We start from the raw sequence: 21,769 nt of genomic DNA, 5'->3' as shown, positions 1-21,769 counted from the left end.
GAAGAAGTAAAACTTTCCAGATTTGCAGATGACATAAGACTATATATAGAAAAGCCAAAATACTGCTATAACTGATAAACAAATTCAATAAAGTAGCAGGATACAAAATCAATGTACAGAAATCTGTTGCATTTCTAGTCACCAACAATGAAGGATCAGAAAGAGAAATTAAAACAATCCCATTTGCAATTACACCAAAAATAATAAGGTATCAGGAATAAACCTACCAAAGAGGTGAAAGACCTGTATTCTGAAAACTATAAAGCACCAATGAAAGAAATTGAAGACAACACAAACAAATAGAAAGACATTCCGTACCCGTGGATTAGAATAACAGGTAATTTTAAGATGTCTATATTACCCAAAGCAATATACACTTTTAAAGCAATCCCATCAAAATACCAACAGCATTTTTCACAAAAATAAAATAAGCAATTCTAAAATTTGTATGGAACCACAAAAGATCCTGAATAGCCAAAGCAATCTTGAAAAAGAAAAGCAAAGCTGGAGGCATCACAATTCTGGACTTCAAGATATATTATAAAACTAGAATGATCAAAACAGCATGGTACTGGCACAGTAATAGACACATATATCAATGAAACAAAATAGAGAGTTCAGAAATAAACCCACAACTATATGGTCAATTAAACTTTGTCAAAGCTGGAAAGAATACCCAATAGGAAAAAGATAGTCTTTTCAACAAATGGTGTTGGGAAAACTGGACAGCTAGTTGCAGAAGAATGAAACTGGGCCACTTTCTTACACCATACACAAAAATAAACTCAGAATGGATGAAAGTCCTAAATATCAGACCTGAAACCATGAAAATTCTTGAAGAGAACAGACAGTGATCTCTTTGACATTTTTTTTTTCTAGATATGTCTTTTTTCTAGATATGTCTCCTGAGGCAAGGGAAACAAAAGCAAAAGTAAACTATTGGGAGTACATGAAAATAAAAAGATTCTGTACAGTAAAGAAAACAATTAACAAAACTAAAAGGCACTCTATGGAATGGGAAAAGATATTTGCAAATGATATATCCCAAAAAGGGTTAATATCCAAAATATATGAAGAACTTATACAACAAATCATCCATAAAACAAATTAAAAAATTAAAAATGGGCAGAAGACATGAGCAGACACTTCTCCCAAGAAGACATCCAGTTGGCCAACAAACACATGAAAAGATGTGAATCATCACTTACCATCAGGGAAATGCAAATCAAAACTACATTGAGATATCACCTTATACCTGTCAAAATGGCTAAAATCAACACAAGAAACAATATATGTTCGTGAGGGATGTGGAGAAAAAGGAACACTTGTGCACTTTTTTGGGGAATACAAAATGGAGTAGTCACTGGAAAAAACAGTATGGAGTTTCCTCAAAAAACTAAAAATAGAACTATCCTATAATCCAACAATCACACTACTGGGTATTCACTCAGAGAATACAAGAACACTAATTCAAAGGGATATATACATCCCTATGTTTATAGGAACATTATTTACAATTGCCAAGATATAAAGGTAGCTCAAGTGTCCACCAATTGATAAATAGATAAATAATAAAATGTGGCATATATATAGAGAGAATGGAATATTATTCAGCCATAAAAATGAATGAAATCTTGCCATTTGCATCAACATGGATGGAGCTAGAGAGTATAATGCTAAGTGAAATAAGTCAGAAAAAGACAAATACCATATGATTTCACTCACATGTGGAATTTAAGAAACAAATGAGGAAAGGAAAGAGAGAAAGACAAACCAAAAAACAGACTCTTAATTATAGAGAACAAACTGACCATTACTAGATCAGAGGAGGGGGGTTGGGTTAAATAGGTGATGGGCACTGAGGAGTGAACTTGTTGTGATAAGCACAGGGTGATATATGGAACTGTTGGATCTCTATACTGTACACCTAAAACTAATATGATATGGTATGCTAACTAACTGGAAGTAAAATAAAAACTTAAAAAAAGAAAGGAGAATTGGTCATAGGAATCTGCAGTTTTAAGAGAAGAGAATATAAATGACAGTCATCAAAAAAAAAAAGAAACAAGAAAAATCTCAAATAAAGAACCCAATTTTACAGTTAAAGGAAGCAGAAAAATAAGCAAATCCCAGTATTAAGAGGAGGAAGGAAATAATAAAGATCAGAGCGGAAATAAAAGAGACTAAAAAATAGAAAAAATCAATAAAAGTAAGAGCTGGTTCCTTGGGAAGATAAATAAAATTGACAAACCTTTAGGTAGATTCATCAAGAAAAAGAGAACGAGCCCAAATAAAATCAGAAACAAAACAGAAGTTACAACGGATACCACAAAAATACAAAGGATTATAAGAGATTACCATGAACAATTATATACCAACAAATTGGACAACTTAGAAGAAATGAATAAATTCCTAGAAACACACAATCTTGTAAGACTGATCATGAAGAAATAGGAAATCTGACTAGACTCTTTACTAGTAATGAGACTGAATTAGTAATCAAACCTTCTGACAAAAGTTCAGGACCAGATGACTTCACTGGTGAATTTTACCCAACATTCAAAGATTTCATATCAATTCTTCTCAAACTATTCCAAACACTTCAAGAGGAGATCATCCCAAATTCATTTTATGAGGTCAGCATTACTTTGATACAAAAACCAAGGAAAGACACCACAAAAAAAAGAAAAATATAGGCTAATACCCCTGATAAATGCAAAAATCTTTACATGATATTAGCAAACCAAATCCAACAATACATTAAAAGGCTCTTTCATGGCCAAAATTAACAGGACAGTAAACGACAGGTGTTGGAGAGGGTGTGGAGAAAGGAGAACCCTCTTACGCTGTTGGTGGGAATGCAAGGTGGTACAGCCACTTGGAAAACAGTGTGGAGATTCCTTAAGAAATTAAAAACAGAGCTACCCTATGACCCTGCAATTTTACTACTGGATATTTACCCCAAAGATACAGATGTAGTGAAAAGAAGGGCCCAATGTTCATAGCAGCAATGGCCACAGATGCCAAACTGTGGAAAGAGCCAAGATACCCTTCCACAGATGAATGGATAAAGAAGATATGGTCCATATATACAATGGAATATTATGCCTCCATCAGAAAGGATGAATACCCAATTTTTGTATCAACATGGACAGGACTGGAGGAGATTATGCTGAGTGAAATAAGTCAAGCAGAGAGAGTCAATTATCATATGGCTTCATTTACTTAAGGAGCATAAGGAATAACATGGAAGACATTAGGAGAAGGAGAGGAGAAGTGAGTTAGGGGAAATCAGAGGGGGAGATGAACCATGAGAGACTGTGGACTCAGAAACAAACTGAGGGTTTTGCAAGGGATTGGATGAGCCTGGTGGTGGGTATTAAGGAGAGCATGTATTGCATGGAGCACTGGGTGTGGTGCATAAACAATGAATTTTGGAACACTGAAAAAAAGTAATAAAATTACTATATTAAAAAATGGGAAGTGAGCTAGAAGATACTAATTGTCTAATTAAATCTGCTTCCTAATTCTGAGATGTGCCATTATATCTGTTAGGTCTTGCACATGAAGTCCAAAAAATCCTTGCATGACTGATTAAATTCAAGGTTTCACATTAAAAAAAAACCATTCACTGGGATTCGAATGGGATTTATTTTGGGTATGCAAGGATAGTTCAATATCCACAAATCAATCAACATGATACACTATTTTAAAAAAACGAAAGGTAGAAATCATATGATAATCTCAATAAATGCAGAAAAATCATTGACAAAATTCAACATTCTTTTATGATAAAATCTCTCAACAAAGCAGGTATAGAGGGAAAGTAACCCAACCTAATAAAGGCCATATATGAAAAATCCACAGCTAACATCATACTTAGGGGTAAAAAGCTGAAAGCTTTTCTTCTAAGATCAGGAAGAAGACAAGGATGCTTACTCTTGCCATTTTTATTCAACATTGTACTGGAAATTCCAGCCATGGTAATTAAGCAAGAAAGAAATAAAAGGCATCCAAATTTAAATGAAGGAAGTAAAACTGTCACTATTGGCAGATGACATATGAAAAATGCTGAAGACTCTACCAAAAACACTTAGAATTAATAAATGAACTTAGTGAAGTTGAAGGATACAAAATTAACATACAAAAATCAGCTGCATTTCTATACACTAATAACACACTATCAGAAAGAGAAATTAATGGTGCACTTGGGTAGCTCAGTCACTAGTTGTCTGCCTTTGGCTCAGGTCATGATTCCAGGGTTCTGGGATCAATTCCCACATTGGGCTCTCTGCTCAGCAGGAAAGCTGTTTCTCTCTCTCCCAGTCCCCCTGCTTGTGTTTCCTCTCTTGCTGTCTCTGTGTCAAATAAATAAATAAAATCTCAAAAAAAAGAAAGAGAAATTAAGAAAACAATCCCATTCACAACTGCATCAAAAATAATAAAATAACAAGGAATAAATTTAACCAAGAAAGTGAAACGCTTGTACTCTGAAAACTATAAGACATTGATGAAGGAAATTGAACAAGACACAAATACATGGAAATATATACCATTCTCATGAATTACAAAATTAATATTGTTAAGATGTCCATATTACCCAAAGCAATCTACAGACTCAATGCAATCCTTATCAAAACACTAATAGTATTTTTCATAGAACTAGCAAAATTAATCCTGAAATTTATATAGAACACCAAAAGACCCCCTAAAGCCAAAGCAATCCTGAAAAAGAACAAAGCTGAAAGTATCACATTCACAGATCTCACGTATACTACAAAGCTATAATAATCAAAATGGTATGATACGGGCACAAAAATAGACACATAGATCAAAGGAACAGAATAGAGAGCCCAGAAATATACCCACCCCTACATGGCCAGTTAATCTATGACAAAGGTGGCAATAATATACAATGGGAAAAAGACACTCCCTTCCACAAGTGACTGGACAGCTACATGCACACACACACACACACACACACACAAAAATGAAAATGGACCAATATCTTACACCGTATACAAAAATTACCTCAAAGTAGATTAAAGACTTGAATGTAAGACCTGAAGCCATGGAAGAAAACACAGGAAGGCTCCTTGACATCAGTCTTAATGATATTTTTTGGACCTGATTCCACTGGCAAGGGCAATAAAAACAAAAATAAACAAATGGAACTACATCAAACTAAAAAGCTTTTGCACAACAAAGGAAAATATTCACAAAATAAAAAGGCAATGTACTAAACAGAAGAAAATATTTGAAAATCAGATATATGATAAGGAGCTAATAACCAAAATGTATAAAGAACACATACAACTCAATAGTTTAAAAGAATCCAATTTATAAACAGGCAGAAGCTCTGAATAGATATTTCTCCAAAGAAGAAATACAATAGCCAATAGGCACATGGAATGATACTCAGCATCACTCATCATCAGGGAAATGCAAATCAAAACAACAATGAGATATCACTTCACACGTCTCAGGACAGCTATTATCAAAAAACAAGAAATAACAAATGTTAGTGAAGATGTGGAGAAAAGGGAACTCTCATATACTGTCATGGGAACATAAATTGGTGCAGCCATTATGAAAAACAGTATAAAGTTTTTTTGAAAAATTAAAAATAGAACTACTATATGATCCAGCTTTTCCCTTACTGGGCATTTACCGCCCTCCCCCCAAAAATGAAAGTACTAACTGAAAAAGTCATATGCACCCTTAAGTTCATTACAGCATTATTTACAATAGCCAAGATATGGAGACAACCCAAGTATCCATCAATACATGAATGGATAAAGAAGATGGATACATACAATGGAATATTACTTAGCCATACAAATGAATGAAATATTGCCATTTTCAACATGAATGGACGTGAAGTGTACTGTGCTAAATGAAACAAGTGAGACAGAAAAATACAAATACCAAAAACAAAACAAATGAAAAAATAAGACAAAATCAGACTCCTAGATACAGAGAACAGACTGGCATTTGCCAGAGAAGAGGGAGGCTGTGGAGGTGGGTTAAATGATTGAAGGGGATCAAGAGCTATAAACCTCCAGTTATAAAACAAACAAGGCATGGAAATGTAATTTACAGCATGGGTAATATAGATAATAACATTGTATTAATTTTGTATAGTGACAGATGGTAACTAGACTCACTATGGTGATCCTTTCATAGTGTATATAAATGTTGAATCACTGTTGTACACTGAAAACTAATATAGCATTATATGTCAACTATACTTCTATAAAATAAAAAACAGTCTTCACAACTATATAATAAAGGGTCTGTGACATAGTAAAGACATGTTTGAAAGATATCTAGGGGTTTTAGGCAACATTAAGTTCAATGGGTATCCAAGTGGTAATGTGCTTCCTTATTGGAAATCTTGAACTGAGTTGTACAAAATGTACTGGTCAGAACAAAGGAAGAGACAGTTGTGCTTTCCTTTGCCCTGGGCAGACAACACCTGGAAGGCTTTTGTGGTTCTGGAGCCCCACACTTTTTTTTTAATGTGGAATTTTTTCAATTAATTTTAATTCCAGTATATTTAACATATAGTGTTATATTAGTTTCAGGCATACAATATAGTGATTCAGTAACTCCACACATTACTCAGTGCTCATCATGACAAGTGTACTCCATAATCCCCACCACTTATTTACCCATCTCCCCACCCACCTTCCCTCTACTAACCATCAGTTTGTTCTCTATAATTAAGAATGTGTTTCTTATTTGCAAATGACAGTACAGACAAAAGGTTGATATCCAGGATCTATAATGAACTCCTCAAACTCAACACACACAAAACAGACAATCATATCAAAAAGTGGGCAGAAGATATGAACAGACACTTCTCCAATGAATACATACAAATGGCTATCAGACACATGAAAAAATGTTCATCATCACTAGCCATCAGGGAGATTAAAATTAAAACCACATTGAGATATCACCTTACACCAGTTAGAATGGCCAAAATTAACAAGACAGGAAACAACATGTGTTGGAGGGGATGTGGAGAAAGGGGAACCCTCTTACACTGTTGGTGGGAATGCAGGTTGGTGCAGCCTCTTTGGAGAACAGTGTGGAGATTCCTCAAGAAATTAAAAATAGAACTTCCCTATGACCCTGCCATTGCACCACTGGGTATTAACCCCAAAGATACAGATGTCGTGAAAAGAAGGGCCATCTGTACCCCAGTGTTTATAGCAGCAATGGCCACGGTCGCCAAACTGTGGAAAGAACCAAGACACCCTTCAACGGATGAATGGATAAGGAAGATGTGGTCCATATACACTATGGAGTATTATGCCTCCATCAGAAAGGATGAATACCCAACTTTTGTAGCAACATGGACGGGACTGGAAGAGATTATGCTGAGTGAAATAAGTCAAGCAGAGAGAGTCAATTATCATAGGGTTTCACTTATTTGTGGAGCATAACAAATAGCATGGAGGACATGGGGAGTTAGAGAGGAGAAGGGAGTTGGGGGAAATTGGAAGGGGAGGTGAATCATGAAAGACTATGGACTCTGAAAAACAATCTGAGGGGTTTGAAGTGGTGGGGGGGTGGGAGGTTGGGGTACCAGGTGGTGGGTATAATGGAGGGCACGGATTGCATGGAGCACTGGGTGTGGTGAAAAGTAATGAATACTGTTATGCTGAAAATAAATAAATTTAATTTTTAAAAAAAGAATGTGTTTCTTAGTACAAGGGGGGCCCATAATTTCTCAATAGGAAGGGCATAAAGCAAGCAATTTGTTGGAAAGTAGTGACTAGAAACTTCTCTCGATGTTTACTTCCATAGCAAGCACATGAGTTTTGCTTAGATTATTGGTTTATTAGTCATGGTTTTGGGGGATGCTAAAGTTCCCCAAGCTGGCCTTTTTTGCTATCACTGGTAAATAAAGGGTAGACATTCCTGACAGAACATAGTGCCCTGTTCCAAGACAAAGACCATCTCATTATCCCTAGGGGATGGGGACAGGAGGTGGGGAAGAGGAGGGAGGGAGAATTGTTAGGAGAAGGGTTAGGAAGAGGAGAAATCCCCAGAGCAAAACTGCCAAATAGAAGAGTTCCTCACAACAGGATGAAGTAAGGCCTTTCCAGTTTGAAAAACCACAGGCTGCTGGCACTGAGCCGGTGCCAGCAGGTGACCTATTTAGAGGAGTATGTGGCTGAGAGAGTCAATGTGCTAAAAAAGACCCACAGATGTTGCAAGCAGGCAACAGAGAATGAAGAAAGGATCCTAAAAAGTAGAGTTAGCTATATCCTCAGGCACCCACATCCAGTAGGAAAAGCAGTTTTCTGTTGCTCCTGGCTGTCTTCAAGAAGCTAAAATATCCAGAGTCCAGTGGAGCCAGGCTGCAGTGAGATATTGCTCAGCTGAACCCCACTGAAGCTAGCACAGTTAGGGCATGAACATATGCAAGTTGCTTCAGAGATCATATCATGAACCTGGGGGTGATAACACATATTTTCCAAGAGTGAACTCAAGATCCAAGATGAATAGGGCATCATGAGGTCAGGGAATGAACATCACCCATTAGGTGACCCCTCCCTGTCCCTACAGCTTTACTCTGTGTGTGTGTGTGTGTGTGTGTGTGTGTGTGTGCATGTGTGTGTGTGTGTTCTTTTTTTTTTAAATTTTTATTTCTTTTCAGCGTAACAGTATTCATTGTTTTTGCACCACACCCAGTACAGCTTTGCTTTTGAATTATTACCATTCAAGCCGAACTGAAAGGCTCTGAGTCCAACCTCCTCATTGTGCTGGCAGGGAAACTGAGACTTAGAGGGGTGAGGCCCTACTCCATAATCACACAGTGAGTGAACGCAGCAATGGTGAGGCTAAAACTTAGGTCTAATGACAATCAGTGCTCCTTTCCACAGCTTGGCACTGAGACCTTCTCAATGCCCCAAAATGCAAACTACAGGCCAGCCCTGCCTTGCCTCCCTCCAGCCATCTTTCCATTTCACTTCCTACCTTGGCCCTGAAAAACAACAATCCAAAGTGATGGGCAGTCCTATAGACCTTGCAGGGTGAAACACAGTGCTATGAGAATGATAAGCACAGTTTAAGATGTGGACATGAAGGAACAACTCCCAGAGGTTGTTTCAATGCTGGGTAATTGACGTCTTAAGCATTTTCAAAGCATGTTATTATCTTTGCACTTAAGATTGCCATTGGCAATAATGTGATGGGAATAAAGCCAAAATTCCCCAAGATTAACAAACAGACACTCAACCCCAGCCTGAGCTTCAGGTAACCTGCTGCCACTAGACATTCTGGCTCCCTCAGCACAAGAATTGTGTTCCTGGGTCCAACATAGCTCTGGACAGATCTCTGGCTACACAAAAAATTGAAACTTTACAGCCAACCCTGCATTTTGGAGGAAGGGGGTATTGTGCCTCCAGACCCAACCTCTATCTCTGGAAAAATGGAATATACACCTGCTCAGCAAGTTGGCAGCCCGGCTTCAAGGATTAAGCTCAAGGACATAGAGGTCTCAGAGATAGATCTGACAAGGTTCCACCACCAAAGTACTCATAGTTCTGGAGACACAGAAAGATAAGTAATGGCAGAAAGAAGGAAAGTAATGTTCTATGTAAAGAGAGGATAGTGAGAACTGAAGTAGAAAGACTCTATCCTTATTATCTTATCTGTCAACTTCGCTGCAGGCCACTGCCCCCTCTGAGTCTCAGTCCCTCACCTTAAAAAAAAAAATCAAAGGATTCAATTAAGCTGTTCTCAAAATGAGCCTATTATCAGAATCACCTGAGGAGAGTATTTAAAATACAGATTTTGAAGATCTACCTCAGAAACCCTGATTTAGAAAGTTTAACACGGGCTGCAAAGAAGCTATATTTTTTTGACTTTTTATTTAAATTCCATTTACTTAACATACAGTATAATATTAGTTTTAGGTATACAATATAGTGATTCAACACTTTCATGCAACACCAGTGCTCACCCTGATAAGTGCTATCCTTAATCCCTATCACCTACTTAAAACATCTTTCCACCCAACTCCCCTGTGGTAACCATCCATTCTCTGTAGCTAAGAGTCTGTTTCTTGGTTCCCTTCGCCTTTTTTTTTTTCCCTTTGCTTGTTTGTTTTGTTTCTTAAATCCCACATAGGAGTGAAATCTTATGGCATTTGTCTTTCTCTGACTGACTTATTTTGCTTCATATAATACTCTTTAGCTCTATCCATGTCATTGCAATGGCAAGAGTTCATTCTTTGTGGCTGAATAATATTCCATGAGATATATATCCCATAGAGCATATATAGAGAGATATTATTTATCTATCATCTATCTATCATCCATCTATCTATCTTCTCAGATAAAGAAGCTGTATTTTTAACACACTCCCTAGATAATTTTAAGGGTCAGGCTTGGTTGGGAATCAGTGGACTAGATGACCACTGAGGACCTTATAGCTCTGACCTTCTATGAATCTAAGTCAAGTTTGGACAAAATACTTTATCATAATTATCAATGTCACCATCCAGAAAGCCATTATCATGCAACAACCTTCCCATGACTCGGGTTTAGGGGTTTCACACAGGGCATTTGTGGGCCTCTCTGAACACTCCCAAAGATTGAAATTGGTTATGTGTTCAGACCTCTATTATCATTTGAACATTGTATCTTTTATTTGAATAAGTAATCCAATAAGTTAAAAACCTTATTTAGGAAGAGAAGGGCAAAAGCCTATGAGAGGTGGCAAAGGGAGAAGAATTCAATTACATGTTGGGGCAGGACCGGGTGGGGAGAAATGCATTCTTTGTTGCAGTTGGGTAACTCTGTCATTTTGTCATCCTCATCTTCACCCAGGCTCTAGGCCAAAATATGAACTTCTAACAATAAGAAAATAGATGAGACCTTCATCATTCTGGCATGACTGGAGGCAAGAGGCTGAATCCAAAGGCTTAGGGAGAACTGTGTCTGTAACAACGTCTTAGAATTCTCAAAGTTTAGAACTTCTCTATTCTAGATTAATTTTCTTCTGCTGAAAATTTACTTCTACCGGTACTCTGGTCCTTGTAGGAGAGGTAAGCAAGCTTAAATTACCAATCCCTGGATAATTACGTGTCAGAATCCACCTGAATTTGGGATGAAATCTGCTTGGTCATCCAAAGGTATCACTGAGCTGGCAAGAGAGGAGCCTGTTTTCCCTGCCAGACTTTCTAATGAGGGGGGAAGAAGGCAGGAAATTGACTTAGGTTGAGTCTGGCAACTGGTAGTGGGGGCAGGGGAGGGCCAGACTGCCCAGGGAAGAACAAGGCAGATATCCAGGATATTTACCCTGTCCAGCTGCACGAATGCAAACAAGGCAGACCATGCTTTGGGAATTCCAGACTCAGGAGAGGATGGGTGAGAGTGTGGCTCTACTCTAAAACTCAGAAACCTGATTGGTCCTGGATTAGATTCCTGGATTGGAATCCTGGTCCCCACAATTAAAAATCAGAGTCCATAGATAGGACAAAGAAATGGGAGAGTCATTTGTCAGGAGCAAATTGAAGCTTAAAGATTCCTATGGGATTTCTTAGGTAGAAGGGGCATGACCAGCAGTCAAAGGAAAAGGCTAAAACTCTAACCTTGCTTGTTAAAAAGAATGATTTGGAAAACAAATCCAAATACATCACACCTTCAAAACAGTCTTGCAAATAAGGCCAAAGAAGTCAGCAGGGGATTCTGGATTTGACCAGTATGCCTAGAAAGAGAGGTATGAAACATTTGGGGCTTTTTGCCCACAAAGCATGATCCATTCCCCAAGCATGTCCGTGTTCTCTGGACTTTTTTCCTTGTTTCCTTTGGTACACATTTATTAAGCACTTAGAGTGCATTGTGTTAGGTGCTGGGGTCACTATATCTCTCCTTATAAATCACTGTGCTCAATTGTATGTCTGTTCATACAGACATAAGACATAAGACTTAGTTCTCTGTCTCCCCTTGACCCTTCAGTCATAGCACCTCACAAAATGTGCTATACATAGAGAAATAAAGTAAGTCTCCTTGCAGGAATTCAAGCCGAATAAAGAAGAAGATGAAAAGATAGTACACAGTATCTTTTTGGTACACTACCTGATTTTTATTAAGTTTGCAGCCTGTTTATATTTAATTCCTGGAGAATTAAAGATAGTGCTTATCTTAATAGCTAATCCAGAATTCTCACCTCTCACATGCTTCCAGACGAGCTTCCTACCTACATCAACACACATACACACACAACTTAGAACCTGCCACTTCTTATCTGTATGACCTTCACTTCTTTGAGCTTCAGTTCTCTCAACTGCAATAATGGGCTAGTAATAACATCCTGAGACAAACCTCCTATTTCCAAATAGATCTTTCCTACTGATTGCATTGACTTGAGATTGCCACTGCTTCTGTGGGTGAGATGAGAAAGCCTTTCTGTGCAGGAAAGTCCAGCTAAGTTTATTCCTGGGAGAAGAAAGAGGACCCTGTGGGAAACTTTGTGCTTTTGCACCACAGACATAGATTCCAGAAGCAGATGATTACCTAGTCTTCAGAGCACACTGTGGAAGTGAAACAGGACATTAGCTAGGCTGGGCAAATTTGAATTATTACCTATAGGAAAAGGCAGTCAGGGAACAGGGAGTCTTAACAACAGCAACTCCTATACAAAGAGCACTTTAGAGCTCACCCAGTATTTCCAGATTATTTCTCATCTGAGCCTCAAAACAAACAACCGATTTGTCCTGGATGTTTTTGCAGTTTTATTTTTCATTTAAATCCCAAATCAAACCTTAAAAACTGTCTGGCTTTTTGCCCGTTTTACAAATGAGAGAACTGAAGTTCAGGGCGGTAAAATACCTTCGCCAAAATCACACAGGGACATAGTGGTAAAATTTGCAGATAGTGGTAGAACCCACGTTTTCTCATTCTTTACCTGTACCAAATAATAAGGGTAGAGTAGTGGGGGAGGGGACAAGATATGGTGCCAAGACAGCAAGTTTTGAAGAGGGAGGCTGTATAAGAAAGGAATTCAGAAAGCTTCAAGATCAGGGAAAGTGAAGGAGAATGGGGAGTTATCTGAACCACAGCCCCTCCCCTGAAGTAATTTCCCCAGTGCTGCTCAGTGTTCTCCTAGGGAAACTCCCTTCCCCAGATGTTGGCTACATAGGCAACTTGGCTCACCTCTGACGTTGATCACTGGGCACATCTGGGACCCCTGGCACAGCAGTCCTCTGAGGGGATAAATCAATACCACCTCCATCAGGTACCAGACCTTGACCAAACACTTAGTGAGCCAATCAGCCTTCTTCTCCTTGGGGTTCAGATGGGGATGTAAAAGTCATCAGCAGCTTCCAAGAGGCAAAGTTTTGATGGAGTAGGTAGGGAATGAAATATTCATCTCAGCCCAAGGAGGACTTTGGGCAATGCAGAAACAAGGTTGACTCTGTCTGCAATTCCTGGCTATAGCATGCACCCAGAAAAGCACACACACAAACATGGGTACAGTCATCTCAGACATGGAAGTAGCTTCTCTGGGCTGTTTCTGTGGGATTTTCTTATTTGCCAATTTAAGGAGATATTTCCTGTTTTTTGTTTTTGTTTCATTTTGTTTTGTTTTATAGAGGGGAAGAGTTACAGGGCCCAGGCCTAGAGCCCAGAGCAGCTTCTGGAAGTTTTTACAAAAGGCACCTCACCTGGTACCTGAGGCCAGGAGTGGCGAGCTGAGTCAGAGTCCCAGGCCAACTCAGACTGAGCTATTTGGGAAGCCCTTGCCTACACTTCCTCTGTACCATACATAGAGCCTAGTGGGAAGAGGAGAATGATTGGTTCCACAGTCCAGTGACTCAATGCTGCCAGAGTTAATGTGAAAGGGTAACCATAGAGTTGCTGACCTCTAGAATGTCAAAGCTGAAAGGGGCTTTAGGAATCATCTAGACAGGGCATCTGATATCCTTGAAGGAGCAAAGGAGAGACACCTTAGGCTCAGGAATCAACAAGCTGTACTAGTGCTATACTAGCATTTGATCTTGTATAAGTTACCTAACATTTCTATTCAATATATTTAACTGTAAAAAAGGAAGAATATCCACCCCCATAGGGCTATTTTGAGGATTAAGTGAGATAATACCTGGAAAAAGTATAGTGTCTGGCATGCAGTGGGCTCTCAATAATTTCTTTCAAATGTAAATGGATTTAGTACCATTAATCAAACAGAGTTGTGGTTAAATTCTGATTCCCCCATTTCTAGCTGTTTTGATTTGAGAGACCACTTTACTTCTTGGTGTATCTTAATGGGACTAATCCTACTTCACAGGGCTATTGTGAGGGTTCAATGAGGAAATTAATGCATGTAAAAGTGAACATGGTGCTAGGCACACAGTAAAATGCTCAATAAACATTGGCTGAATGTGAATGGGCATATCACTAAGACATAAAACTTGATTATTTTCTCAGAGTTGTGCTTTAGCACCCCATACTCTTTTGCCTCATCCATGTGACTGGTCAGGCAAATGGATATAGCCTAAACAGAGCCTTGAGTCAATGAATCATGGAACAATACATCAAAAACATGGTGACTAACTGTACTGTATGGTGACTAATATAAAATAATAATAATAATAATAGTCTTGAGTGAGCTGAATTTGTTCAGTTGGGAACTGAACCACAGTATGGGATTTCGACTTCATTAGCACTGGGCTAATACATGGCTTGCACTTGGTCACTTGTACGGCTAACTCCTCAGCCACAGATATAACAGGCCAAGGCTCATAAGGTAGTCTCCCATCCTGCTCTCGGAGGTACAAATTCCCATTCCAATAACCAGCCCTAACAATCTTGGGGACTCTCTAGCTATTTTCATTGCCCAAAGCCCAAAGTGATGAGGGCAGAAACAGAAAGGTCATGATTGATGGAGAGAGGGTTTCCTTTTATTGCTCAGTCTGGAAATACTTTCAGCTTATATCTGGCCTGCATCCTGTCAAAGCCTGTAGTGGATCTTTACTATCCAGCATTGTCTATAAGGCAAACCTCACATGTAAGTTGTATATGTGTATGAGTGTGAGTGTGCTGTTGGTGGTGGCAAAAGAGGAGGTGGTGGTGTTGAATGATGTTCAAAGCACAGAAATTATCCATAACCTGTCAGGATGTTTCAGGGGGGCAGGCCTAGGAGAATTGTCTGGTTTTCCCCCTTGAGATCAAATCAAGACTTTACAGGAACCTGAAGCTTACTAGTTTTTATCATTAAAGATTTTATTTATTTATTCGTTTTTGAGAGAGAGCATTGCAGAGGGAGGAGTCTCAAACAGACTCCATGTTGAGCATGGATCCCACGTAGGGCTCAATCTCATGACCCAGAGATCATGACCTGAGCCAAAAATCAAGAGTAGGACATTCAACCAACTGAGCCACATAGGTGCCCCTCAAGCTTACTCTTTTTTTTTTTTAAGATTTAATTAATTAATTAATTAATTAATTAATTTGACAGACAGAGATCACAAGTAGGCAGAGAGGCAGGCAGAGAGAGAGGAGGAAGCAGGCTCCCTGCTGAGCAGAGATCCTGATGTGGGGCTCAATTCCAGGGCCCTGGGATCATGACCTGAGCAGAAGGCAGAGGCTTTAATCCACTGAGCCACCCAGGCGCGTCCCCCTCAAGCTTACTTTTTTTTTTCTTAAGGATTTTATTTATTTGACAGAGATCACAAGTAGGCAGAGAGGCAGGTAGAGAGAGAGAGGAAGGGAAGCAGGTTCCAGCTGAGCAGAGAGCCCAATGCGGGGCTCGATCCCAGGACCCTGAGATCATGACCTGAGCGGAAGGCAGAGGCTTTAACCCACTGAGCCACCCAGGCGCCCCCCACCCCTCAAGCTTACTCTTAAGCAGCATCTTCCCACACTTGCCAAGCACTGTTTTTCAGAAATCCTAAAAAAATAGCTGGGCTTTTACTCCAATGCATGGGTTGACAGTTAACTCCCAATCAGGATTATTGTGACTATTGCTAGTCTATCTTCAACTGCTGCCAAGCAAATAGTAAGTGTAGGTCTCATTACACATCCTCAGTTTCCTCACATGCAAAATGAGGTGGTGGTTTATGTGATTTATCTCTAGAAACTAAGGACTCCACAACTCAATAAACCAGGGAGTCAGGCTCTGCCCTATATATGCTCATATGTGTGTGTGCATATACACACACACACACATACCACACACCCTTGTTTATCTTCATGACATCCACATTCATACACTCACATATCCATATACACATATATACCCATAGTTACAGTTATATATACTCACATTCACACATTCTTTCAAAACTTTGTCACAAACATATACATACAATGCAGAAAACTGCACACACACAAGCACACATACACACATAGTTTCTTCTCTTATGAAGTTGACCAGGAAATAAACATACTTGGGAAGGAGTTCCATTATATATTCATGGACAACAACAAGAAAAAGATTTAATATTCAGAGTAAACAATCCCCAGTCTCAAGACTGAATCTCTGCCCTGATTCCCACTACCCACCCTCCCTCATTTTTTAAGTCATCTTGTGAGGAACCCTTACAGTTTACCCCTTTCTGGTAAGCTGGAGCAATAAAGCCTGAACCTAAAATGAGAATATATCTTTGTTTGCCTCGGACTACCCTAATTTATACCTGTTGTCCCAGCATAATCCTAATTGTGTTTCCTTTCATTCTCAAAAGAGTCCCAGTTTGGATAATAAAGCACCTGATAGTACTACCTAAACCCTTCCTCACCCCAGGTCATGAATGGGCCACCTGGGATGGCCCAGTAGGCCAGGCCTACTGTCTTCCTGGGAAAACATTTTGTTCTTTTTTTTTTTTTTAATTTATTTATTTTCAGCATAACAGTATCATTATTTTTTCACCACACCCAGTGCTCCATGCAATCCGTGCCCTCTATAATACCCACCACCCGGTACCCCAACCTCCCAGCCCCCCCCCCCCGCCACTTCAAGCTCCTCAGATTGTTTTTCAGAGTCCAGAGTCTCTCATGATTCACCTCCCCTTCCAATTGCCCCCAACTTCCTTCTCCTCTCTAACTCCCCATGTCCTCCATGCTTTTTGTTATGCTCCACAAATAAGTGAAACCCTATGATAATTGACTCTCTCTTCTTGACTTATTTCACTCAGCATAATCTCTTCCAGTCCCGTCCATGTTGCTACAAAAGTTGGATATTCGTCCTTTCTGATGGAGGCATAATACTCCATAGTGTATATGGACCACATCTTCCTTATCCACTCATCCGTTGAAGGGCGTCTTGGTTCTTTCCACAGTTTGGCGACTGTGGCCATTGCTGCTATAAACATTGGGGTACGGATGGCCCTTCTTTTCACTACATCTGTATCTTTGGGGTAAACACCCAGGAGTGCAATGGCGGGGTCATAGGGAAATTCTATTTTTAATTTCCTGAGGAATCTCCACACTGTTCTCCAAAGAAGCTGCACCAACCTGCATTCCCACCAACAGTGGAAGAGTGTTCCCCTTTCTCCACATCCTCTCCAACACATGTTGTTTTCTGTCTTGCTAATTTTGGCCATTCTAACTGGTAAAAGGTGATATCTCAATGTAGTTTTAATTTGAATCTCCCTGATGGCTAGTGATGATGAACATTTTTTCATTTGTCTGATAGCCATTTGTATGTCTTTATTGGTGTCTGTCTATATCTTCTGCCCATTTTTTGATATGATTGTCTGTTTTGTGTGTGTTGAGTTTGAGGAGTTCATTATAGATCCTGGATATCGACCTTTTGTCTGTACTGTCATTTGCAAATATCTTCTCCCATTCTGTGGGTTGCCTCTTTGTTTTCTTGACTGTTTCCTTTGCTGTGCAGAAGCTTTTGATTTTGATGAAGTCCCAAAAGTTCTTCTTCGCTTTTGTTTCCTTTGCCTTTGGAGACATATCTTGAAAGAAGTTGCTGTGGCTGATATTGAAGAGATTACTGCCTATGTTCTCCTCGAGGATTCTGATGGATTCCTGTCTCACATTGAGGTCTTTTATCCATTTTGAGTTTATCTTGTGTACGATGTAAGAGAATGGTCGAGTTTCCTTCTACATATAGCTGCCCAGTTTTCCCAGCACCATTTATTGAAGAGACTGGCTTTCTTCCACTGTATATTTTTTCCTGTTTTGTCGAAGATTATTTGACCATAGAGTTGAGGGTCCATATCTGGGCTCTCTACTCTGTTCCACTGGTCTATGTGTCTGTTTTTATGCCAGTAACATGCTGTCTTGGTGATCACAGCTTTGTAGTAAAGCTTGAAATCAGGTAACGTGATGCCCCCAGTTTTATTTTTGTTTTTCAACATTTCCTTAGCAATTCGGGGTCTCTTCTGATTCCATACAAATTTTTGGATTATTTGCTCCAGCTCTTTGAAGAATACCAGTGGAATTTTGATCGGAATGGCATTAAAAGTATAGATTGCTCTAGGCAGTATAGACATTTTAAACAATGTTTATTCTTCCGATCCAAGAGCATGGAATGGTTTTCCATCTTTTTGTGTCTTCTTCAATTTCTTTCATGAGTGTTCTGTAGTTCCTCGAGTACAGATCCTTTACCTCTTTGGTTAGGTTTATTCCCAGGTATCTTATGGTTCTTGGTGCTATAGTAAATGGAATCAATTCTCTAATTTCCCTTTCTGTATTTTCATTGTTAGTGTATAAGAAAGCCACTGATTTCTGTACATTGACTTTGTATCCTGCCACGTTGCTGAATTGCTGTATGAGTTCTAGTAGTTTGGGGGTGGAGTCTTTTGGGTTTTCCATATAAAGAATCATGTCATCTGTGAAGAGAGAGAGTTTGACTTCTTCATTACCAATTTGGATACCTTTTATTTCCCTTTGTTGTCTGATTGCTGTTGCTAGAACTTCTAGTACTATGTTGAACAAGAGTGGCGAGAGTGGGCATCCTTGTCATGTTCCTGATCTGAACGGGAAGGACGCAAGCTTTTTCCCATTGAGGATGATGTTTGCTGTGGGTCTTTCATAGATAGATTTGATGAAGTTCAGGAATGTTCCCTCTATCCCTATACGTTGAAGTATTTTAATCAGGAATGGATGCTGGATTTTGTCAAATGCTTTTTCTGCATCAATTGAGAGGACCATGTGGTTCTTCTCTCTTCTCTTATTAATTTGTTCCATCACATTGATTGATTTGCGAATGTTTAACCATCCTTGTAGCCCATGGATGAATCCCACCTGGTCATGGTGGATAATCTTTTTAATGTGCTGTTGGATCCTGTTTGCTAGGATCTTGTTGAGAATCTTAACATCCATATTCAGCAGTGATATTGGTCTGAAATTCTCCTTTTTGGTAGGTTCTTTGCCTGGTTTGGGGATCAGGGTAATGCTGGCTTCATAAAAAGTGTCAGGAAGTTTTCCTTACATTTTGTTCTTTAACCATGCTTAACTCTTCAACTCTATCACTAGAGATTTTTTTTTTTTTTTTTTTTTTTTTTTTTTTGTGTTCCAACCTTGCATTAAACAAAACAGTTTGGGCTGCCTGGGTGGCTCAGTGGGTTAAGTCTCTGCCTTCAGCTCAGGTCATGATCTCAGGGTCCTGGGATCGAGTCCAGCATCAGGCTCTTTGCTGGCCAGGGAGCCTGCTTTCTCCTGCCTCTCTCTCTTTCTCTCTGCTTGCCTCTCTGCCTACTTGTGGTCTCTCTCTGTCAAATAAATAAAAATCTTTAAAAACAAACAAACAAACAAACAAACAAACAGTTTACTAGCCCATTTTCCAGTGATTAAGGGGAGTCTGGGGCACTTTGCCATTCTAGTTAGCCTCACAGTGGGCACTAACCCTCCTCCTTTTGTTCTCACCCCATTTAATTCCCCTGCTAAATTCTTTCTGCTTATAATCCTGGATACCCTAATACTTTTCCTCCTCTTCATCCTTTCCAAATCATTAGGCTTTGATGACCCAGGCTCTCTCTGAAGCAAATTACACTCTACACTATCACTACCCACCCCACCTTAGACTTAGAGACCCTTGGAATAAAAAGAAGTGGCAGAAGGAAAGTGAAGGAAGGCAAAGAAGAGGGAAAGGAAGAGAGAGAGAGAGATTGATTCAATCTCATTAGGCTCTGTGACTAATTTTCATTAGGCCTGCTACCTAATTTCTTTTAGCATCAGGGCATGGGAACTAGTGACTATTTTTGTAGCCGGATTAACTGTATTTTGAAAAAATCTGAAAATGCTGTCAGCTCTTTGCAAACATGGCTATAAATACATTGTGCAGAATAGATTCATAATGCTATTCACAGAGCAACTGGACAAGGATCCACATTCTCCAGACATGTGGATACCACATACTGCAGCTTGAATTTTGGCAGCAGCTGTGTTAATCTGCAAACAAGAGGAAGCAGGGAAAAGGCCCCAATAAGAGCAAAACGGACATCATTATGAAGTAGGGGGATTTACACACATGGTCTTCCTTAGGCCCTGAGAAAACTGAAAGTCTGGAGGGGAAGCTGGAAGTTATGATATGTTCACCTGTACAGCTATGGAGCTGTACATATATGTACACATGCACATACATATGTACATGTACATACATCTGCCTATGTGAAGGTATATGTATGAGAGAAAGAAATGGGCACTATCCATGGAGATAAATGTGCATGTGTGTACCTGTGGGGGTGTGTGCTTTTAGCTGTCTGTCAAGAGTTCAAGCTTAAGATCAGATTATGTGTATAGTTTTATATACACAAGTGGTTGGTTATACATATGCGCTTCATTGGTGATACCTCAATCCAGCTATAGATGCATAAGAACATGTGCAATTTATCTACAGTTAAATCTATAGATTTATAGATTTATAAATCTACAGATAAATTTATATACCTGGCAGTCATGATGATAATTTATATATAAAGCTCAAACCAGTTTTCAAAATATTTCAAAATATTACATCCATCCTCTCATTTGAACCTCACCACAAAACTGTGAGATAGAAATTATTATTTCCTCTCCCCATTGTGCAGATAAAGAAAGTGAGATTGACAAAGGCCAAGTGACTTGGCCAAGGTTGAAGATTAGGTAAACCACAAATCCAGGACTCTAAGTCTGGTCCATCTGATGTCAGATCCTGTGCCTAAGCCTATACCACACAGCACAGAAAGAAATGAGGCAAAGGAGACTTGAACTCTGGGGTCTTCTGTATGATCTCCCATCCCAAGGGTACTTCTTCTATTAGTACTAAAACAAATTCCATGGGAAAAAAAAAGAGGGCCCCAGGGCAAGTGCTATTCTCTGTTGAGCCATGGTTTGAAGAATAGTCTGCAGGTTGCTGGTCCTGCCTGAAGACACTAGCCAAGTCCATGGAAGGGACACAGATGAGTCATGGCCTTTTTGAGTAGATGCTCTCTGGTGATACTTTGGAGTCTACTGGGGGTACTTTCTGGAGTTAAGAGCCAGGACAGTAGGTTTTTCCCCTCTATTCTCCACTTTGCTCTCGGTCTTTCCTCTTCCTAAAAGCCACAGGTTCCCAACATCTGGTCTGACCAGTTCTACCTAAGTCTTCCATGTTTGAGACATCCTGTGAGGAAGGCTGGTAGCACAGGTCTAGCTAAGCCTGAATGTGAGTACTGCCATCCCAGGGCAAAGCAACAGATAAGTCCATCTGAGGTTTTGCTAACCTCCCTTACCCTGACCCCTAACTCCCTCCAGCTTCTTGGCCTGTAGAACTAAGGAAAACATGCTTTTGGTTAGTTTTTCCATAGGCAAAATCTAGGTCAAGGCAAAAAACT

General features: G+C 39.4%; 1 protein-coding gene across 1 annotated transcript in view; it reads right to left on the bottom strand.

Annotated features, from left to right (window-relative positions):
- The window catches only part of SLC16A2 (solute carrier family 16 member 2), a 147,365-nt gene that overhangs the window by 111,884 nt on the left and 13,712 nt on the right, over positions 1-21,769 (bottom strand). The window lies entirely within an intron of this gene.

This window comes from Mustela lutreola, chromosome X, assembly GCF_030435805.1.
Source record: "Mustela lutreola isolate mMusLut2 chromosome X, mMusLut2.pri, whole genome shotgun sequence".
Classification (NCBI taxonomy): domain Eukaryota; kingdom Metazoa; phylum Chordata; class Mammalia; order Carnivora; family Mustelidae; genus Mustela; species Mustela lutreola.
This window is presented reverse-complemented; position numbering and strand designations above follow the sequence as displayed.